Genomic DNA, 15,767 nt, shown 5'->3' on the forward strand with positions numbered 1-15,767 from the left:
GTGATGGGGAGTGCTCTCCTTTCTTCCTCTACACCTGTATCTTGTGAACTTCTAATTACTATCAAATAAATCCTGTCTCCAAGGAACATGCTTATAAATCAGTTTGCTGATTCAATTATATAACTGCATAGAGTGTAAACACAAAATACATTAGTCTAATCCTTATTTCCAAAAACTTTATTGCTTATTAGTGTCAAGGTGGAGTAAAAAGAGAGGTCTATTTAGTTTACTGTATATTTTTATTATATTTATCTCAAGTGGAAGGGTAAACATAGGTCCAAATGAAATGTAGATATTAATATATTAGATATATTAGATATATTAAAATATGTGAATAAAAAGCAATAAAATTACATTTAAAATATTAAACAAATTAAGAACATTATATATGCTCATACTAATATTTGTATTCTGTTAATTTTATTAGCAAATTTCATTATTAGTTCAAAGAAACATATTTAGATTGTGAAAAAGTGTTTTTAGCTTAAATAATGCCTCAATATTCACTATGATAATTATCATGCTACTTATATTCTAGTGCAATGTTCCAGTCTTATTTAAACACCTCTAAGGAATAATTTTTATAAAGATTGTGTGTATTTAATTGCTTCCTTTTTTCCTTAAAAATTTAAAAAATAATAGTGTTAAAATGAATGAATCTTATTTTGTTGAAGGGCATATATTAAGTGGATTGCTCTATATTAATTAGATCAGCATGCTATTGGTGATTAACAGGATGGGAATAAATGTTTAGCTTTTCCTCAATTCACTTAATCTTGCTTAGAATATGATGTGTCCTATGACCGTTTGTATTTTTCTTTAAATTCACATACTATGAGAGATTGCATTAATCAGAGTAATCAGAGCACCTTTTCTATAGGCAAAGAATATCGTAGGTACTATACTTTCATGTGACTTGCCCATTCTTCATCTGTACCCAACATGTAAACATGCTTCCAGGATACTATTCCTGACCATTGGAATGTAATTTCCACTCTCTCACTGAATTCAGCCTTGACACCAGAATGTGAGCAGAAGTTATATACATTTGCTGATTACATTAGTTTGCTTTCCCTTGTCCCTTGGCCTCCTTGCCAACATGACCCAGATGGAGCCCTTCCACCCCATGTCTCACATTAAGACTTCAGGGGAACACAGTATCTGCAAAGAACAGAAAAAATACAAACAAGAAATGATTCCCATGTATAATCTACTGAGAATGGCCTATTTCTTATTTCTGCCGATATTTAATGAGAAACAAGTAATATATATGAGTTTAAATCATGTTATTATGCCTACTAGGTGCCAAGCATTTTTAAGATCCTGAAATAGAGCAGCTAGCATGACAAAAGGCTCTTTTTATATTTATAGAACTTAAATTTTATAAGAAAAGGTTAACAAAAATTGAATAAACTATATTATAAAATGCACAGTGTTAATTGCATATGACTATGCCATTGCAATTGGTAAGCACCCTCACTTCAATGTGATGACCAGGAAAATATTTGAAAGGGATCTGGAAGTTTAGAAAAAAATTGAAAATACCTGAAGTTTCTTATCAGTGGATGTACAGGAAACAGAACTGGTAGCTATGGTAGAACTGAAACATACCAGTAGACATGGAATGCAGTGAGTGGGTAAACAGTGGTCAAAAATGTGTGAAGGAAAGTCAGTGTGGTAGTTTGAATGTATGGCCCCATAGAATGAAGCATTTTTGATTAAACTTTCGACTTGAACACCTAGCAGACAGATCCTTGCTACATGGGGTGTTTTACTTGGGATGGCTTTAGAGTCCAGCCTTATGGTGTTTGGAGAAGTTTTGGAGCCCTGGTTGTTGGTGCTTGCTGGATTTGTGGTGCTGGTTGTTTGGTGATGTCACTTTTGTATGATCTGTGCAACTGAGCCATGTTCTTCTGCCGTGATGGAACTTACACTGGACTTCGGAAAGCCTGAAATAAACCCCTTCTTTCTATAAGTTACTTCTGTTTGGGTGTTTGTCACAGCAATGTAGAACTAACTGTAACAGTCATAGACAAGCTTCATGTATTACTGTAATTGCTAGTGTCAGAGCTTGGTTCCTGAGTTTTAAGCTAGGCTCTGCTTCCTATCTTAAAAACAAGCAGGCAAAATATTAATGAAAAGGAAAGGTATTTGTGCAATGAAACCACAAGGGAAAAACAAAAGTACAACTTTAGTGATGGCCCCAGTAGTCTCTGAAGTTTTGACATGAGGTTAGGTTTAGATAAAGGACAAAAAGTATGTGGGCTGGAGAGATGGCTTAGCGGTTAAGCGCTTGCCTGTGAAGCCTAAGGACCCCAGTTCGAGGCTCGATTCCCCAGGACCCATGTTAGCCAGATGCACAAGGGGGCACACGCGTCTGGAGTTCGTTTGCAGAGGCTGGAAGCCCTGGTGCACCCATTCTCTCTCTCTCCCTCGATCTGTCTTTCTCTCTGTGTCTGTCGCTCTCAAATAAATAAATAAATAAATTTTTTTTAAAAAGTATGTATAACTCAGCAATTCTGGTCAAGGTCAAATTATGGCCATAATTATTGTCTAGACTGCAGTCTCTCCTGAAAAGTAGCCAGCCCTGTGTGCAAACTCTTCCTGGGAGACATCTCCTTCTGCTTATCCTTCTCCCAATGTGAGGCATTTGGAGTGCTTTGTTTCAGTTCTCTGAAAGCCAAAAGGAGGGGCATAAGTATCCTTTCAGGAAAGTACCTTAGCTCCTGAACCATCTCTACAGCCCCACAAGTATTCTTTCAAATATTTTCATTACTTCAAGGACAATTACGTTTGGAGTCATGTCAGCTTAGGAATACACAATCAATTTTAAGAATAATTTACAGTGCTGAATCCACACATATAAAATGCTTTCAATGCTTAACATAAAGGTGGCCACTGCTTGATATTATTCCATTTACTTTTGATTTTTAGACTATCCCTTTAGTTCCTTTACACTTTTGAACCACATTTCTTCCAGTCTTGTACAACTCATGGCCTATAGCTGCATGTACTTGAGCCAAACGCAATATATTTATTACATATATATGCACATATATATATATACACATATATATGCAATATATATGGTATATATATATTTATTTTATATATATATATATATATATATATATATATATATATATATACATATATATATACTTTACTTCCTGAGAACTTTGAGGGTTTCTTTTGTTTGTTTGTTTTGTATTATTTTGTAACTAGGTGGCATGTTCTCAAGGAAAATCTTTGTATTTGACTACATGTCAAAACACCAGATATGTGTATTAGGCTATAATAATGATATTGACTTGAGGGTCCTTCCAACATTACATTGTACCTTTGTATATCCCATCATATCCCTCAATGATTTATTATTACCCAATCTTATACTAGCAAGGAACTCCTCAGCCAGCTTGAATGACTGTTAGACCTAAAGAGTCTGTCCTTGTCTTCTATGTGATCATTTTTTTTGCCCTCCTGCTATGCAGGTCTTGTGTAGATAGTATTAGCCACTGTGAGGTACTGAATAACAAGATCTTTTTTATTTCTGAAGGACAGTATTGCAAAGAACTTCTCCTCTTTTTGGCTCCTATGTGCTTTCTAAAACTATATCTATAGTAGTGCCTGGGTGTTGGAGGGTGTAATAGAGATATCTTACATATTGCTGAACATGCCACTGTCTCTTCTTCCCAGCATTTTGATGAGCTTTTAGTCTCCTCTGTGGTCACAACCATCTGCAAAGAGAAGTTTCCCTGAATAAAAGTAAAAATTTCAATAATATGGGCTGGAGAGATGGCTTAGCGGTTATGCGCTTGCCTGTGAAGCCTAAGGACCCCGGTTCGAGGCTCAGTTCCCCAGGTCCCACGTTAGCCAGATGCACAAGGGGGCGCACGCGTCTGGAGTTCGTTTGCAGAGGCTGGAAGCCCTGGCGCGCCCATTCTCTCTCTCTCCCTCTACCTGTCTTTCTCTCTGTGTCTGTCGCTCTCAAATAAATAAATAAATAAATAAATAAATAAATAAATAAATAAATAAATATTTAAAAAAATTTCAATAATATATGTGCAAAACAAACTTATTTAGAGTATACTTTGGTGAGCATAATATATGAATTTATAATATATTTTGGCTATAATCATATATGTTGCTGGGAAGATCTGAGTGTCCAAATATTCAAAATATATTTTCTATAAGTTTCAGTAATTAGGAGTAAAATTGAGAGAAATTTATTGCACTGCCTGTAGATACTCCAAAATTAGAATTTCTAAGTGCTGGCAGGAAATCTCTAGTAGTTGGCAACTGGAACTTTAAGGATTTAACTCTGCCTCTTTTCAGTTTAATTTGAAGTATTACAAACAATTAGATTACTTTTACTTATATGTATTTATATATCTTTAAACAGTGTAACTTGAAATGCTTCTTATTTTCAATGATTATTTTAGAGTCAAGATAGGTTTCCTAAAGCTTATTATTCAAAAAAACACAAAAAACAAAAAAACAAACAATGTAATCTGAGCATGCAAGCCTTGATGCATATGGCAAACATATTGGTGGACTCATTCTCACTCAGGAAAGCACACTCAGAATAGGAATTGTAATCACATTGAATATGGGGAGTCCCCTGTTATTACTTATGAAACCACATGTGCTAAATTACTTCCCTTTCTGGTAGAGCTAGTATATTTGATGTTTTCTCATTGATGCAAGACAATAGAAGACAGTATGCAACTTATGTAAGAAAAATGGTTTGCTTTGGCTTCCAGTCTGAGATTGTAGAGTCTATCATGGGGAAGGACTTATGGCAGGCAGGAGCAGGAAGCCAGTCTTACATCATTACACAGGCAGATAGGAAGCAGGGAAAGGGTACTCAAAGCAGAAATGGTGTATATATCCTCTAGACTGACACCGAGTTAACCAGTTCCTCTAAAAGGCCCCATTTCATGAAGGTTACACAACTTTCCAAACTAGGGCCACCAGCTGGGGAAGATCTATTGTGATACCAGGAAGCATTTTTCAATTATACAACCATAGATGTATACCACCATTAGATATTTGGAAAAGGAAGAAGATTATTGTAAGGTAAGAAATGAATGATCTATTCAGGATTTGTAAGCTAATGGGGAATGAAAACTATTGAGTACCAATGGGTCTAGTGAGTTATGGGTGCATTGTAATGAGCAGTGTTTTGTGTTTGTAGAGTGATATAAGCATAGTTTTTTTGTTGTTATTTATTTATTTATTTGAGAGTGACAGAGAGAGAAAGAGCCAGATAGATAGATAGAGAATGGGCAAGCCAGGGCCTCAAGCCACTGCAAAGGAAATATAGACCCGTGCGCCCCTTGTGCATATGGCTAACGTGGGTCCTGGGGAATTGAACCTCAAACCCGGGTCCTTAGGCTTGAAAGGCAAGCTCTAAACCACCAAGCCATCTGTCCAGCCCATAAGCATAGTTATTATTATATGCCTCTTATTTTTTAAAAAGAATTCTGAGATTCTTTTTTTGATTTTTTTTTGTTTGTTTTTATTTATTTATTTGAGATTGACAGACAAAGAAAGAGGCAGATAGAGAGAGAGAAAGAATGGGCACATCAAGGCCTCTAGCTACTAAAAATGAGCTCTAGATGCATGTGCTACCTTGAACATCTGGCTTATATGGATCCTGGGGAATCAAGCCATGAGCTAGGGTCCTTAGACTTCACAGGCAAGTGCTTAACTGCTAAGCCATCTCTCCAGCCCTACACCCCCTTTTTTTTTTTTTAAATTTTTTATTTATTTGACAGCAACAGACACAGAGAGAAAGACAGATAGAGGGAGAGAGAGAGAGTGGGCGCGCCAGGGCTTCCAGCCTCTGCAAACGTACTCCAGACGTGTGCGCCCCCTTGTGCATCTGGCTAACGTGGGACCTGGGTAACCTAGCCTTGAACCGGGGTCCTTAGGATTCACAGGCAAGCGCTTAAGCGCTAAGCCATCTCTCCAGCCCACGCCTCTTATTTTTAAGTGAATCAAAATCTACATATCTTCTGTGCAATAAAATATACCGTCAGATATAAATTCAAATCCCGTCATTATAACCTAAATATTTTCAACATATCTAACTTATCATATCTTTCAAATAGTATTAGTAATGCCTGCAGAATCTGGATTTTCCTTGTGAGCATTTCAAGAGTTATTAAAATTAAAAGTAAATTCCATATTCTAAAAAAGGCATATTTTTAATACAATATCCAAAAATAGGCCTGGATAAATGGCTTATCAGTTTTGTTTGTTTGATTCAGGTGTCTCCCATAAACTTAGGTATTCTGAATGCTAGTCTTCCCAGCTGATGACAATTGGAAATTAAAATCTCCTGGAGGCTGTGTATTGTTGGGGGCGGGCTTGTGGGTGTTATAGCCAGCTCCCCCTTGCTAGTGTTTGACACACTTTACTGATGCTATGGTCCCCCTTATGATGTCCAGGGGTGATATCCACCCTCAGCTTATACCATCATTTTCCTTTGCCATCATTGATCTTCCCCTTGAGGCTATAAGCCAAAATAAATCCTTTTTTCTCACAAACTGCACTTGGTCAGGTGATTTCTGCCACCAAAATGAACCTGACAGCAACAGTGGTTAAAGTGCTTGCCTGCAAACACTAAGGACCCATGTTTTGCTCTCCTGATTCCATGTTAGCCGGACACACAAAGGTGAAGCAAGTGCAAGGTCTCACATGCTCTCTAGGGGGTACAAGTGTCTGGAGTTTGAATTCAGTAGCGGTGGCCCTGGCATGCCAATTCTCTCTTTATATAAAAAATAAAAACAGGGGGCTGGAGAGATGGCTTAGTGGTTAAGTGCTTGCCTGTGAAGCCTAAGGACGCTGGTTTGAGGCTCAGTTCTCCAGGACCCATGTTAGCCAGATGCACAAGGGGGCACATGCATCTGGAGTTCATTTGCAGTGGCTGGAGGCCCTGGCATGCCCTTTCTCTCCCTTTCTCTCTCTCTCTGCCTCTTTCAATCTATGTCTGTCACTCTCAAATATAAATAAATAAACAAAATTTAAAAAATAAAAACACAAAAATATAAATATAATTTATATCTCAATGTAGTATAAAAATGTATTTATACGAAAAATTTGATTTTGTAAGATATATTATTATAAGTGGTAAGTGCAATTTTATTTTGAAAAATGCATGAATATTTTATCAAATAATATAAGTTAGTGCCAATGTTTTCAGTAGTCACATTGTTTTTGAAATAAAGTACATAAATGTAATGTGGAATATTATATAAAAGCATAAACTGAGGCTATTGGAATGTAATAACAGGGTTAAGATATGACCATAGTTATTCCACACACTCAAATTGTGTGAGAACTAACCTGACTCTGGGCTGTATAATAATTTAGTTGCTTGTTAATTTGGTTGACTGGCTGGTTTCCTTTGAGACAGAGTCATATACAGGCCAATTTGGCCTGAAACAATTTTTTTTTTTTTTTTAGCAGAGAATGACTTTGAATTTTCAATCCTCCTATATCTACCTCCTTATTTCTGAGATTATAGGCATTTACAGCCATGCCTACTTGATTCATCTTTTATTTTATGATTATTTTCATTAATCATGACATCAAAAGATATCTGTAATCCATTTTTGAACTTTAACTTTGAAAATGAAATCATATGAAGGAAGAACTAAAATTGCATCTTTGTGAAATTTAGTGAAAGAGTTTTGTTTCACTTTAGGTCAAAGATACTGTAAACTAATTATATCCTATCTGTGAGAATATAATCATTATTCAAAGATACAAATTCTAAAATCTGAAATCATTATATGATTATCATATAGGTGTTAATACCCTAGAAAACTATTAATATAAACACTGATAGCTTACAAAATTATTTTGACAAATAATGTTTATTGAAACAAATATGGCCATAATATCAAATCAATATTTTTACATGTATTATTCTTTGTAACAGGATTAAATAAAATTGAATTATTTGAAGTGAATTAATATAAACTCTAGTATATAGGTACAGCATAGGGGATATTAACAGAGTACAAGTTATCAAGGTGCACAAGAGAGACTACATTTGAGGAATTTGCCAAGTTCAACCTCTTCTTATGTACATATTACTTGCTGTGGTTATGTCAGATGTCTAAAGACAAACCACAAAATTTATATTTCACTCAAAATTTTATCACTTATTTTCAGTGCCTTTCTACATACTAACTTAAAACTTTCATGATTTGTGATAATTTATATGTTATTGTGAGAAATTTAATGGAGCCTTATGTTATCAACATTTGGTAATCTTAGAGTTAATTTCCAAATTTCCTCCCTTTTTTATTAAGTAGAAACATTGTATGAACACATCCTATGTTGTTACCATCATTTCCTTCCTCCCTGCTCTCACTCCACTGAGGGCTCTCATACTTTCAATAATAGAAAAAATAAATTTAGGAAAAGCCATGTAATCTTGCTCTTTCTCCGTAACAATAACTCTTCTTTATAGTCAGAAATAAATGTACCATTGGAGGTTTGCAACAGATTTTATCTAGAGAGATGGACCTGAGAAACTTGCCTTGTTTTCATATTTCATCTCTCTCTCGCCCAACTCTGGTATGACAAAATTGCCTTAGTAATTATTTTTAAAAATGGGAGGGATGGCTTTATGGTTAAAACATTTGCTGGCAAAGCCAATGAATCCATGTTTGATTTGGATTCCCAAGTACCCATGTCAAGCCAGATGCACAAATTGGCAAATGCAACTGGAGTTTGTTTGCAGTGGCTAAAGACCCCACCACATCCATTTCCTCTGTTCTCTCTCTCTGTTTCTATGTCTCTTAAATAAATATATATAATTAAATCTTAGACTATATAGCTAAGAGTCTTGCATTGTTATTTAATTTTGGATTTGTTTTTAAGAAGTAGAACCTTTTATGGCCAACTATATATTTTATATTCTGATCTTAAGGGAACATTTCAATAGAATTACCTGTGATTATATATTTTCAGTGCAGGTGTCTGAGCCAGTCCTTTAAGTTGGGATCTTTATGTGGAATCCCTGAAATAGCATAACAATTTTTTTTAAGTGTTCTGAGTAACAAAATGATGTTTCAGAATCAAGAATACATATTGCTGGGCTCCTCCAGTGGGTAGGTAGTGCTGAGGGAAGGACCAGGCCTGATGGTTCCTTCCTAGGGGTTAAAGAGGAAGATGAGCATATGATGACTCAGAAACCTCTCCTAGCAACTGGAGAAAAATCACACGGAGTTGTGAGTCTTTTTGAAGCAGGAACACACAGAAAAAACTTGCTTTATTGCTATGAGCAGTTGCCTATATCATGTTGGGGAGAAGGCGGGGATTTTAGGATGGGGGCTAGAGGTAAGGGCCAATAGTAAACTGTAACTATTGAAATGGTAATTATAATTGCCATGCAGAAGTGGCAGGCCAGAAGCCATTAGGCGTCTTTCTTTTTTTTTTTTTTTTTGACACTTAGGTTATTTTTTTTTTTAATTTAATTTATTAGTTTTCTTTTCAGTAAATACAGGCAGTTTGGTACCATTATTTAGGCGTCTTTCTGAGTCCTAGTTGGCCAGAGACAGGTTGCCAAACTTTAGCTAGGCTCAGGAAGTTCCACTAGGCCTCATGCCTGGGCCTTTCAGGACCCAACATCTCCCCCTTTTGTTTTTGTAAGAGCATTAGTCATTGTGGCCCCTGTCCTTGGTTGTCCCCCTCTGGGGATCTTACCTGTCATTGGGTACCATGTGATTAGCTTGCTGAGAACCCACTCCATGGCCTATCTTAGGTTGTCCCCCTCTGGGGATCTTACCCATAAGTGGTCACATAGAGGGAAGAACAGGTGGCAGTGGGTCATTTGAGGAACTTAATTCCTGAGTTGCCAGCCTATGATAAAGTATCTCGACCTGATGAAGTTTTATTGCCTCTAGCCGCTAGTGAATAAATTGTGTAATTTTGTTAATTACACAAGGCCTGACAGTGAGGAGAAGGAGAAGAAGGAGAAGGAGAAGGAGAAGGAGAAGGAGAAGGAGAAGGAGAAGGAGAAGGAGAAGGAGAAGGAGAAGGAGAAGGAGAAGGAGAAGGAGAAGGAGAAGGAGAAGGAGGGGGAGGTGTCCAGGTAGAGGGAGAAGGTAGTGTAAGAAGTCATGTAAGCCCATCCGCAGTGGGTTGTCCTGGAGGTCCCACTGTCTCCTCTCCAAGTCTTCCTAGAGCCTCTTAATCTTGTCCTAGATGATTCCTGATTTATTGGCGAAAAAGCAGCATTTTTCCTGTAAAAAACATATGCCTCCCTTTTCGGCTATTAGTAGGTCTAGACCTCTCCTGTTTTGCAGGACTACCTCAGCTAGGAAATCTAGCTTCCAGGAATGATATCTACATCTGGGATTAAGGTGGCTGAGGCAAAAAGGCCCGTCCAGTTGTTGGGCAGAAAGTCATAGGCCATCCTGCCTCCGCAAACATAAATCATTCCAGAAGGTGGGCAGCATTGAGCACTGGGCTCAGTTGTGTTAAAAGTACAGAAGGAAGGATGAATGTATCCTACATCTACACTGGAATTATTAAGGGAAGGAGGGGCCCAAATATCCAGAGGAAACATTGGGAAAATCTGGAAGGGGATGGGGAAGGTGGCCAAGCAATTGTACTGCAAGCAGCCAGGGAGGCCCAGATATTTTAGGTCTCTTACTGGTACCCAAATGGTTTTTTTTTTTTTTTTTTTTTTTTTTTTTTTTACAAAGATTTCCCATAGACAAAAGTTCCAAGAGCTTTTACGTAAGTTTCTATCAAAAAACTCCTTTCTGTTACAGAGCTTTTGTACTGTAATTAATTCTCAGTACAAAATTGGGAAACAAACACTTTGATCTCAGCAATATAAACATAAATATTAAGGAATGGCCAGTTCTTATCAGTAACACTGAAAGTGTATAATCTTGCTTAAATATAGGTGCTAAAGTCTTGCTGTCAAATGGCCTAGAGCTATGGATACAAGGCCAGCCAAATGGTTTTAGACCATTTCCATTTATTTATTTATTTATTTATTTATTTATTTATTTATTTATTTATTATTTTTATGAACCTGGCCCCTCTGGGCCTCAGTGCAGAAAGACTATGTCTGTCTTATCTTTCTTGACTAACGTTGGACTGAAGTCTACCTTGTTAGATATTACGATAGCAACCCCTGCTTGTGTTCTAGGCCCATTTGCTTGAACAAGCCCAAAATACAGCTTATTTAAGAAGGGCAAATCTGACCATCCATCATATTTGACATATAATTTATCCTGATATGGAAGATGCAATTAGCACTTTTGGTTCAGTCCTATATACCAGGCTTATTATGCAGTTACTGACCTGGTGTAATCCCAGTTACCTTTGGGGATGATTTTGATCTCTGCTCCTGCTTGACCTCTGTCAGGTCAAGTAGGCATGGCCAGGTCCCTTGACTGATGCCCTGTTCTCTGGAGCTGAGCCCTGGTAGTGGGGAGAGGAGAGGCTGCCAATGCTGCTCTAGTTCGCTTGCTGTTCCATGTGTTCTTCTACCTTGTGATATGCTCCTCCGTTGTTCACTGCTGTTCTCCCTTCACGTTTCTTGAGTTTTTGGAGAGCTCTGGTGTGAGCACAAAATCCCCTCCCCCCGCTTTACCTGTGGCTCTAGCTGTGCCTGGCGCTGGCTGATGCGCTGCTGCTGTGTTCCTGCAGACCTGCTGGAGCTGCTTCTGCTGGCCTGTGTGGGCTCTGGATACTCTTGATCTTTCCTGCTTCTCTGCTGCTGTTTCAATTTCCTATTTACCTCACTTTTTGTTAAAAGTGTGTGTTTTGCTGGGATTGTTTTTGGCTCCCCCCACCCCCAGGATGCTTTTTCATGGTACCTATGCTGCCATCTTAACTGGAAGCCTGCCCTGGTTGTTTTAAGTCTTGCATTGGCTGAGTATTTCTTTGCTATACCATTTGCAGTGTGAATGTTTATTCTGTGGCATTATGGGTTTTGTGGGGATTTTTTGGTATTATGGCTCAGTTAAACGATCTTGGACTATGGGAATGTTTGAATATCATTAGGATTGATGAAAACTATGGGGACTTTTAAAGTTGGAATGAATGCATTGCATCTTACATCATGAATGATTATAAGTTTATGGGAGTCAGGGGCAGAATGTTGTGGTTTGATTCAGGTGTCCCTCATAAAATTAGGTGTTCTGAATGCTAGGTTCCCAGCTGATGGAAATTAGGGAATTCCTTGAGGCAGTGTATTGTTGCTGGTGGGGTTATAGGCATTATAGCCAGTTTCCCCTTGCCAGTGTTTGGAACACTCTCCTACTGATGTTGTCAATATGATGTTGGCCAGAGGGTGACATCCACCCTCTGGTCATGCTATTGTTTTCCCCTGCCATCATGGAGCTTACCCTTGAGTCTGTAAGCCAAAATAAACTTTTTACCCCACAGGCTGCTTTTGGTTGGGTGATTTCTTGCGGGGCTCCTTCCCGCTCAGGTAGTGCTGAGGGAAGGACCAGGCCTGCTGGTTCCTCCATAGGCGTTGAGAGGATGATGAGTGTCAGATGACTCAGAAACCTCTCCTGGCCACCGGAGAAAAACCATACTGAGCCGGGAGTCTTTTTGATGCAGGAACTCGCAGAAACAACTCACTTTATTACTCTGAGCAGTTGCCTATATCATGTTGGGGACAAAGGCGGGGATTTTAGGATGGGGGGGGGATAAAGGTAAGGGCCAATAGTAAACTGTAACTATTGAAATGGTAATTACAATTGCCACATGGAAGTGGCAGGCCAGAAGCCATTAGGAGTCTTGCTGAGTCCTAGCTGGCCAGAGACAGGTCGCCAAACTTTAGCTAGGCTCAGGAAGTTCTACTAGGCCTCACACCTGGGCCTTTCAGAGCCCAACAACCTATAAGTTTTTGGAATTGTAAGATCATTGTAGTGATCATAGTCATCAAATTCCTCTTATGCTTCATGTACTTACTTGACTCCTGAGGAGATCAATCTAGACACAGACTAACACATTTTTTTCATTCTTCTTGAAATACTCAAATGTGTTCTATCTAAAAGAGGTTTGGTCTTCTCACAATTATCAGTGGTCAAAGAATCAACATAACTATTTCTGTAACTGAATATGTCAAGTAATATGGGAAGGAGATGTCACACCCATATTTTTTAAGATTTTTTTAAATTTATTTTTATTTGAGACAGAGAGTGAAGGAGAGAGAGAGAGAGTGACAGAGAGAATGGTTGCTCCAAGGTCTCTATCTGCTGCAAACAAACTCCAGATACATGTGCTACCATGTACATCTGGTTTACATGGGACCTGGAGAATGGAACTTGGTTCCTTAGGATTCACAGGTAAGTGTCTTGACCATGAAGCAATTGTTGTAGCCCTTTATTTTAATTCAGAGGTGTTATGTACAGAAATGAAGTCAAAACTTTGAATGATATACAGAAGCAGCATAATATTTTATTGGACTTGAAAGTATCAGCCTAACTTTCATCTACCCTCATCTAATTCTGGAAAATAGACCACATTTTAGCGAGGCAGTGACCATCTATTAAAGAACATAGAACTCTCGAGGTTCACTCACCAATGCAGAGGAATCCCAGGCCTAGGAATTGTACCAGTCCTCTACCCCTTCCTGTTATTTCCTATAAGTTCAACCTCACGGAATCCAGGGCTCATGTACTCACTGATGTGATTTCCAAGGGTCATTTTGGGTACATGATATGGAATGGAAGATGTAGAGGGACAATTGTGTCATATTATACATGCACATCTTAATACTTTATATTTCTGTGGACAATGAAGAGCAAATGTGCTTTGTTATCTAAATAATTTGGTATAAATTGTTCATGGATTTTGGGTGTCAGTGCCTAACTGTATATCATTATGTGAATATGTTTTATGTGCACATTCCTGAAAATGATATAAACATAGAGATACAGACTCTTTATTGTAGACACTGCTGTCTGTTGTAGCACTGCTAGTCTTTCCATGCATTCTTCCTATCGAATTTAGCTTACTTTTCTTGATGTGCTCAACTCCTTTGGTAAATTCTGAAGAATGTTATCCATTTTTCAAATTTAAGTAGCTGCAAAATCAAAATATATTGTGTGCATATACACAATATACTTATTTTGTTGTGTTTTATTTAAGCATATGAACAGAGAGTGTATGCATTTATGTGAATACTTTAGTAGCCTTTTTTGTTTTATAATGTAAATGTCAAATGGCAGACAAACTGGGTATTGTTCAGAGTGACATTTGACTTCCACTGATCAAGATGCAGATTAATATAAACACATTTCAATTCTGATACCTTCTAGGTTAATTGAAAGACTGTATAACAATGAACTTTTAAGTAATATTTATATGTGAGGGAAGGAGGGAGGAGAGAGGGAGAAATAGAGAGAAAGAGAAAGAAAAAATGGAAAGAAAAGGAAAGAAAGAAAGAAAGAAAGAAAGAAAGAAAGAAACAAACAAACAAACAAACAATGAGCATGTTCTCTGCTTCTGCAAACAAACTTTAACTCCTGAGCTATCTCCCCAGCCCACAATTAACTTCTAATAGAAGCTCATTTTAAACAATTTATTTTAAGCAAGTTTATTTTAAACACTTTCTTCTGTTTCAACTTTTTGTTCACAGTGTACTTTGTGTTCTCTGCCTCACCTCTATTCACTTCCTCATTGCACTTAAAATACTATGACCCTGTCTCACTCAATAAACAGAAGAAATAAAGGTACCCATTCTCACAAAGCAGGCATAACTGATTTTTCTTTGGCTTTAAACATAGAACCAGCAAATATCTTGGATCATTGCTACTTGAACTTGGCATATATTCAGATAATCCTTGCAAAGTTTTTGAAAATTAATTCATCCAACTCTAATATGTAGCTTTACTAAGAAATAAACACTGGCATTCTAAAGTCCAGGCAGAGTGTACATTCAGCTATTTATTTATTAATTTATTTATTTTCACCTTTATCAGTTCACAAAGCAAAATTGTTTATGTGTTCAGTCATACAAAACAAATAGTAAGGGTGTGTAAAGTGAGGAAAATGTTATATTTCTCTACATTTCTTTATACTTAGCTTAAAGAAAAATAGAAGTCACTTTTTATGTGCTCATAAACCAATAGCTAACTAACATGAATTAAAATCAATAAAAACAAACAATTCAAAATAGCTACAAAATTAAATACCTAGGAATAATGCTAACCAAAAATGTGAGTGGCTCTTCAATAAAAACTTGAAAAGACACACACACAGAGAGAGAGAGAGAGAGAGAGAGAGAGAGAGAGAGAGAGAGAGAGACAGAGAGAGAGAGACAGAGAGAGAGAATTAGAAAGGAGACTAGATAATGTATAGATATCACATACTTCGGGAATGACAGAATTGTGTTGTGAAAACAGCTATCTTGGCAAGTGTAACTTACAGATTGAGGATTCAAATTCATCAATATTTCAATAATGTTTCTCATTAGTATGGAAACAATAATCTAGGAATTTCTATAGAAAATCAAAAGACCACAAACAGCCAACATGACTCTAAGGTGAAAGACCACAGTTACAGTTATCATAATAACTGATCTCCTATTATACTATGGGGTAGTAGTGATAAGTACAGCATATTACTACCTCCAAAGTAGACATGACCATTGGAAAAGAATGGGAGACCTTGAAATAAATCCACATGGCCTAGGACACATAATCTTTTACTATCAAAACTTACAATGGAACAAAAAGCTATTTAGCAAATGGGGCTAGCACAACTGGATG

The sequence above is a fragment of the Jaculus jaculus genome, chromosome 7 (genome assembly GCF_020740685.1).
Source record: "Jaculus jaculus isolate mJacJac1 chromosome 7, mJacJac1.mat.Y.cur, whole genome shotgun sequence".
Taxonomy (NCBI): domain Eukaryota; kingdom Metazoa; phylum Chordata; class Mammalia; order Rodentia; family Dipodidae; genus Jaculus; species Jaculus jaculus.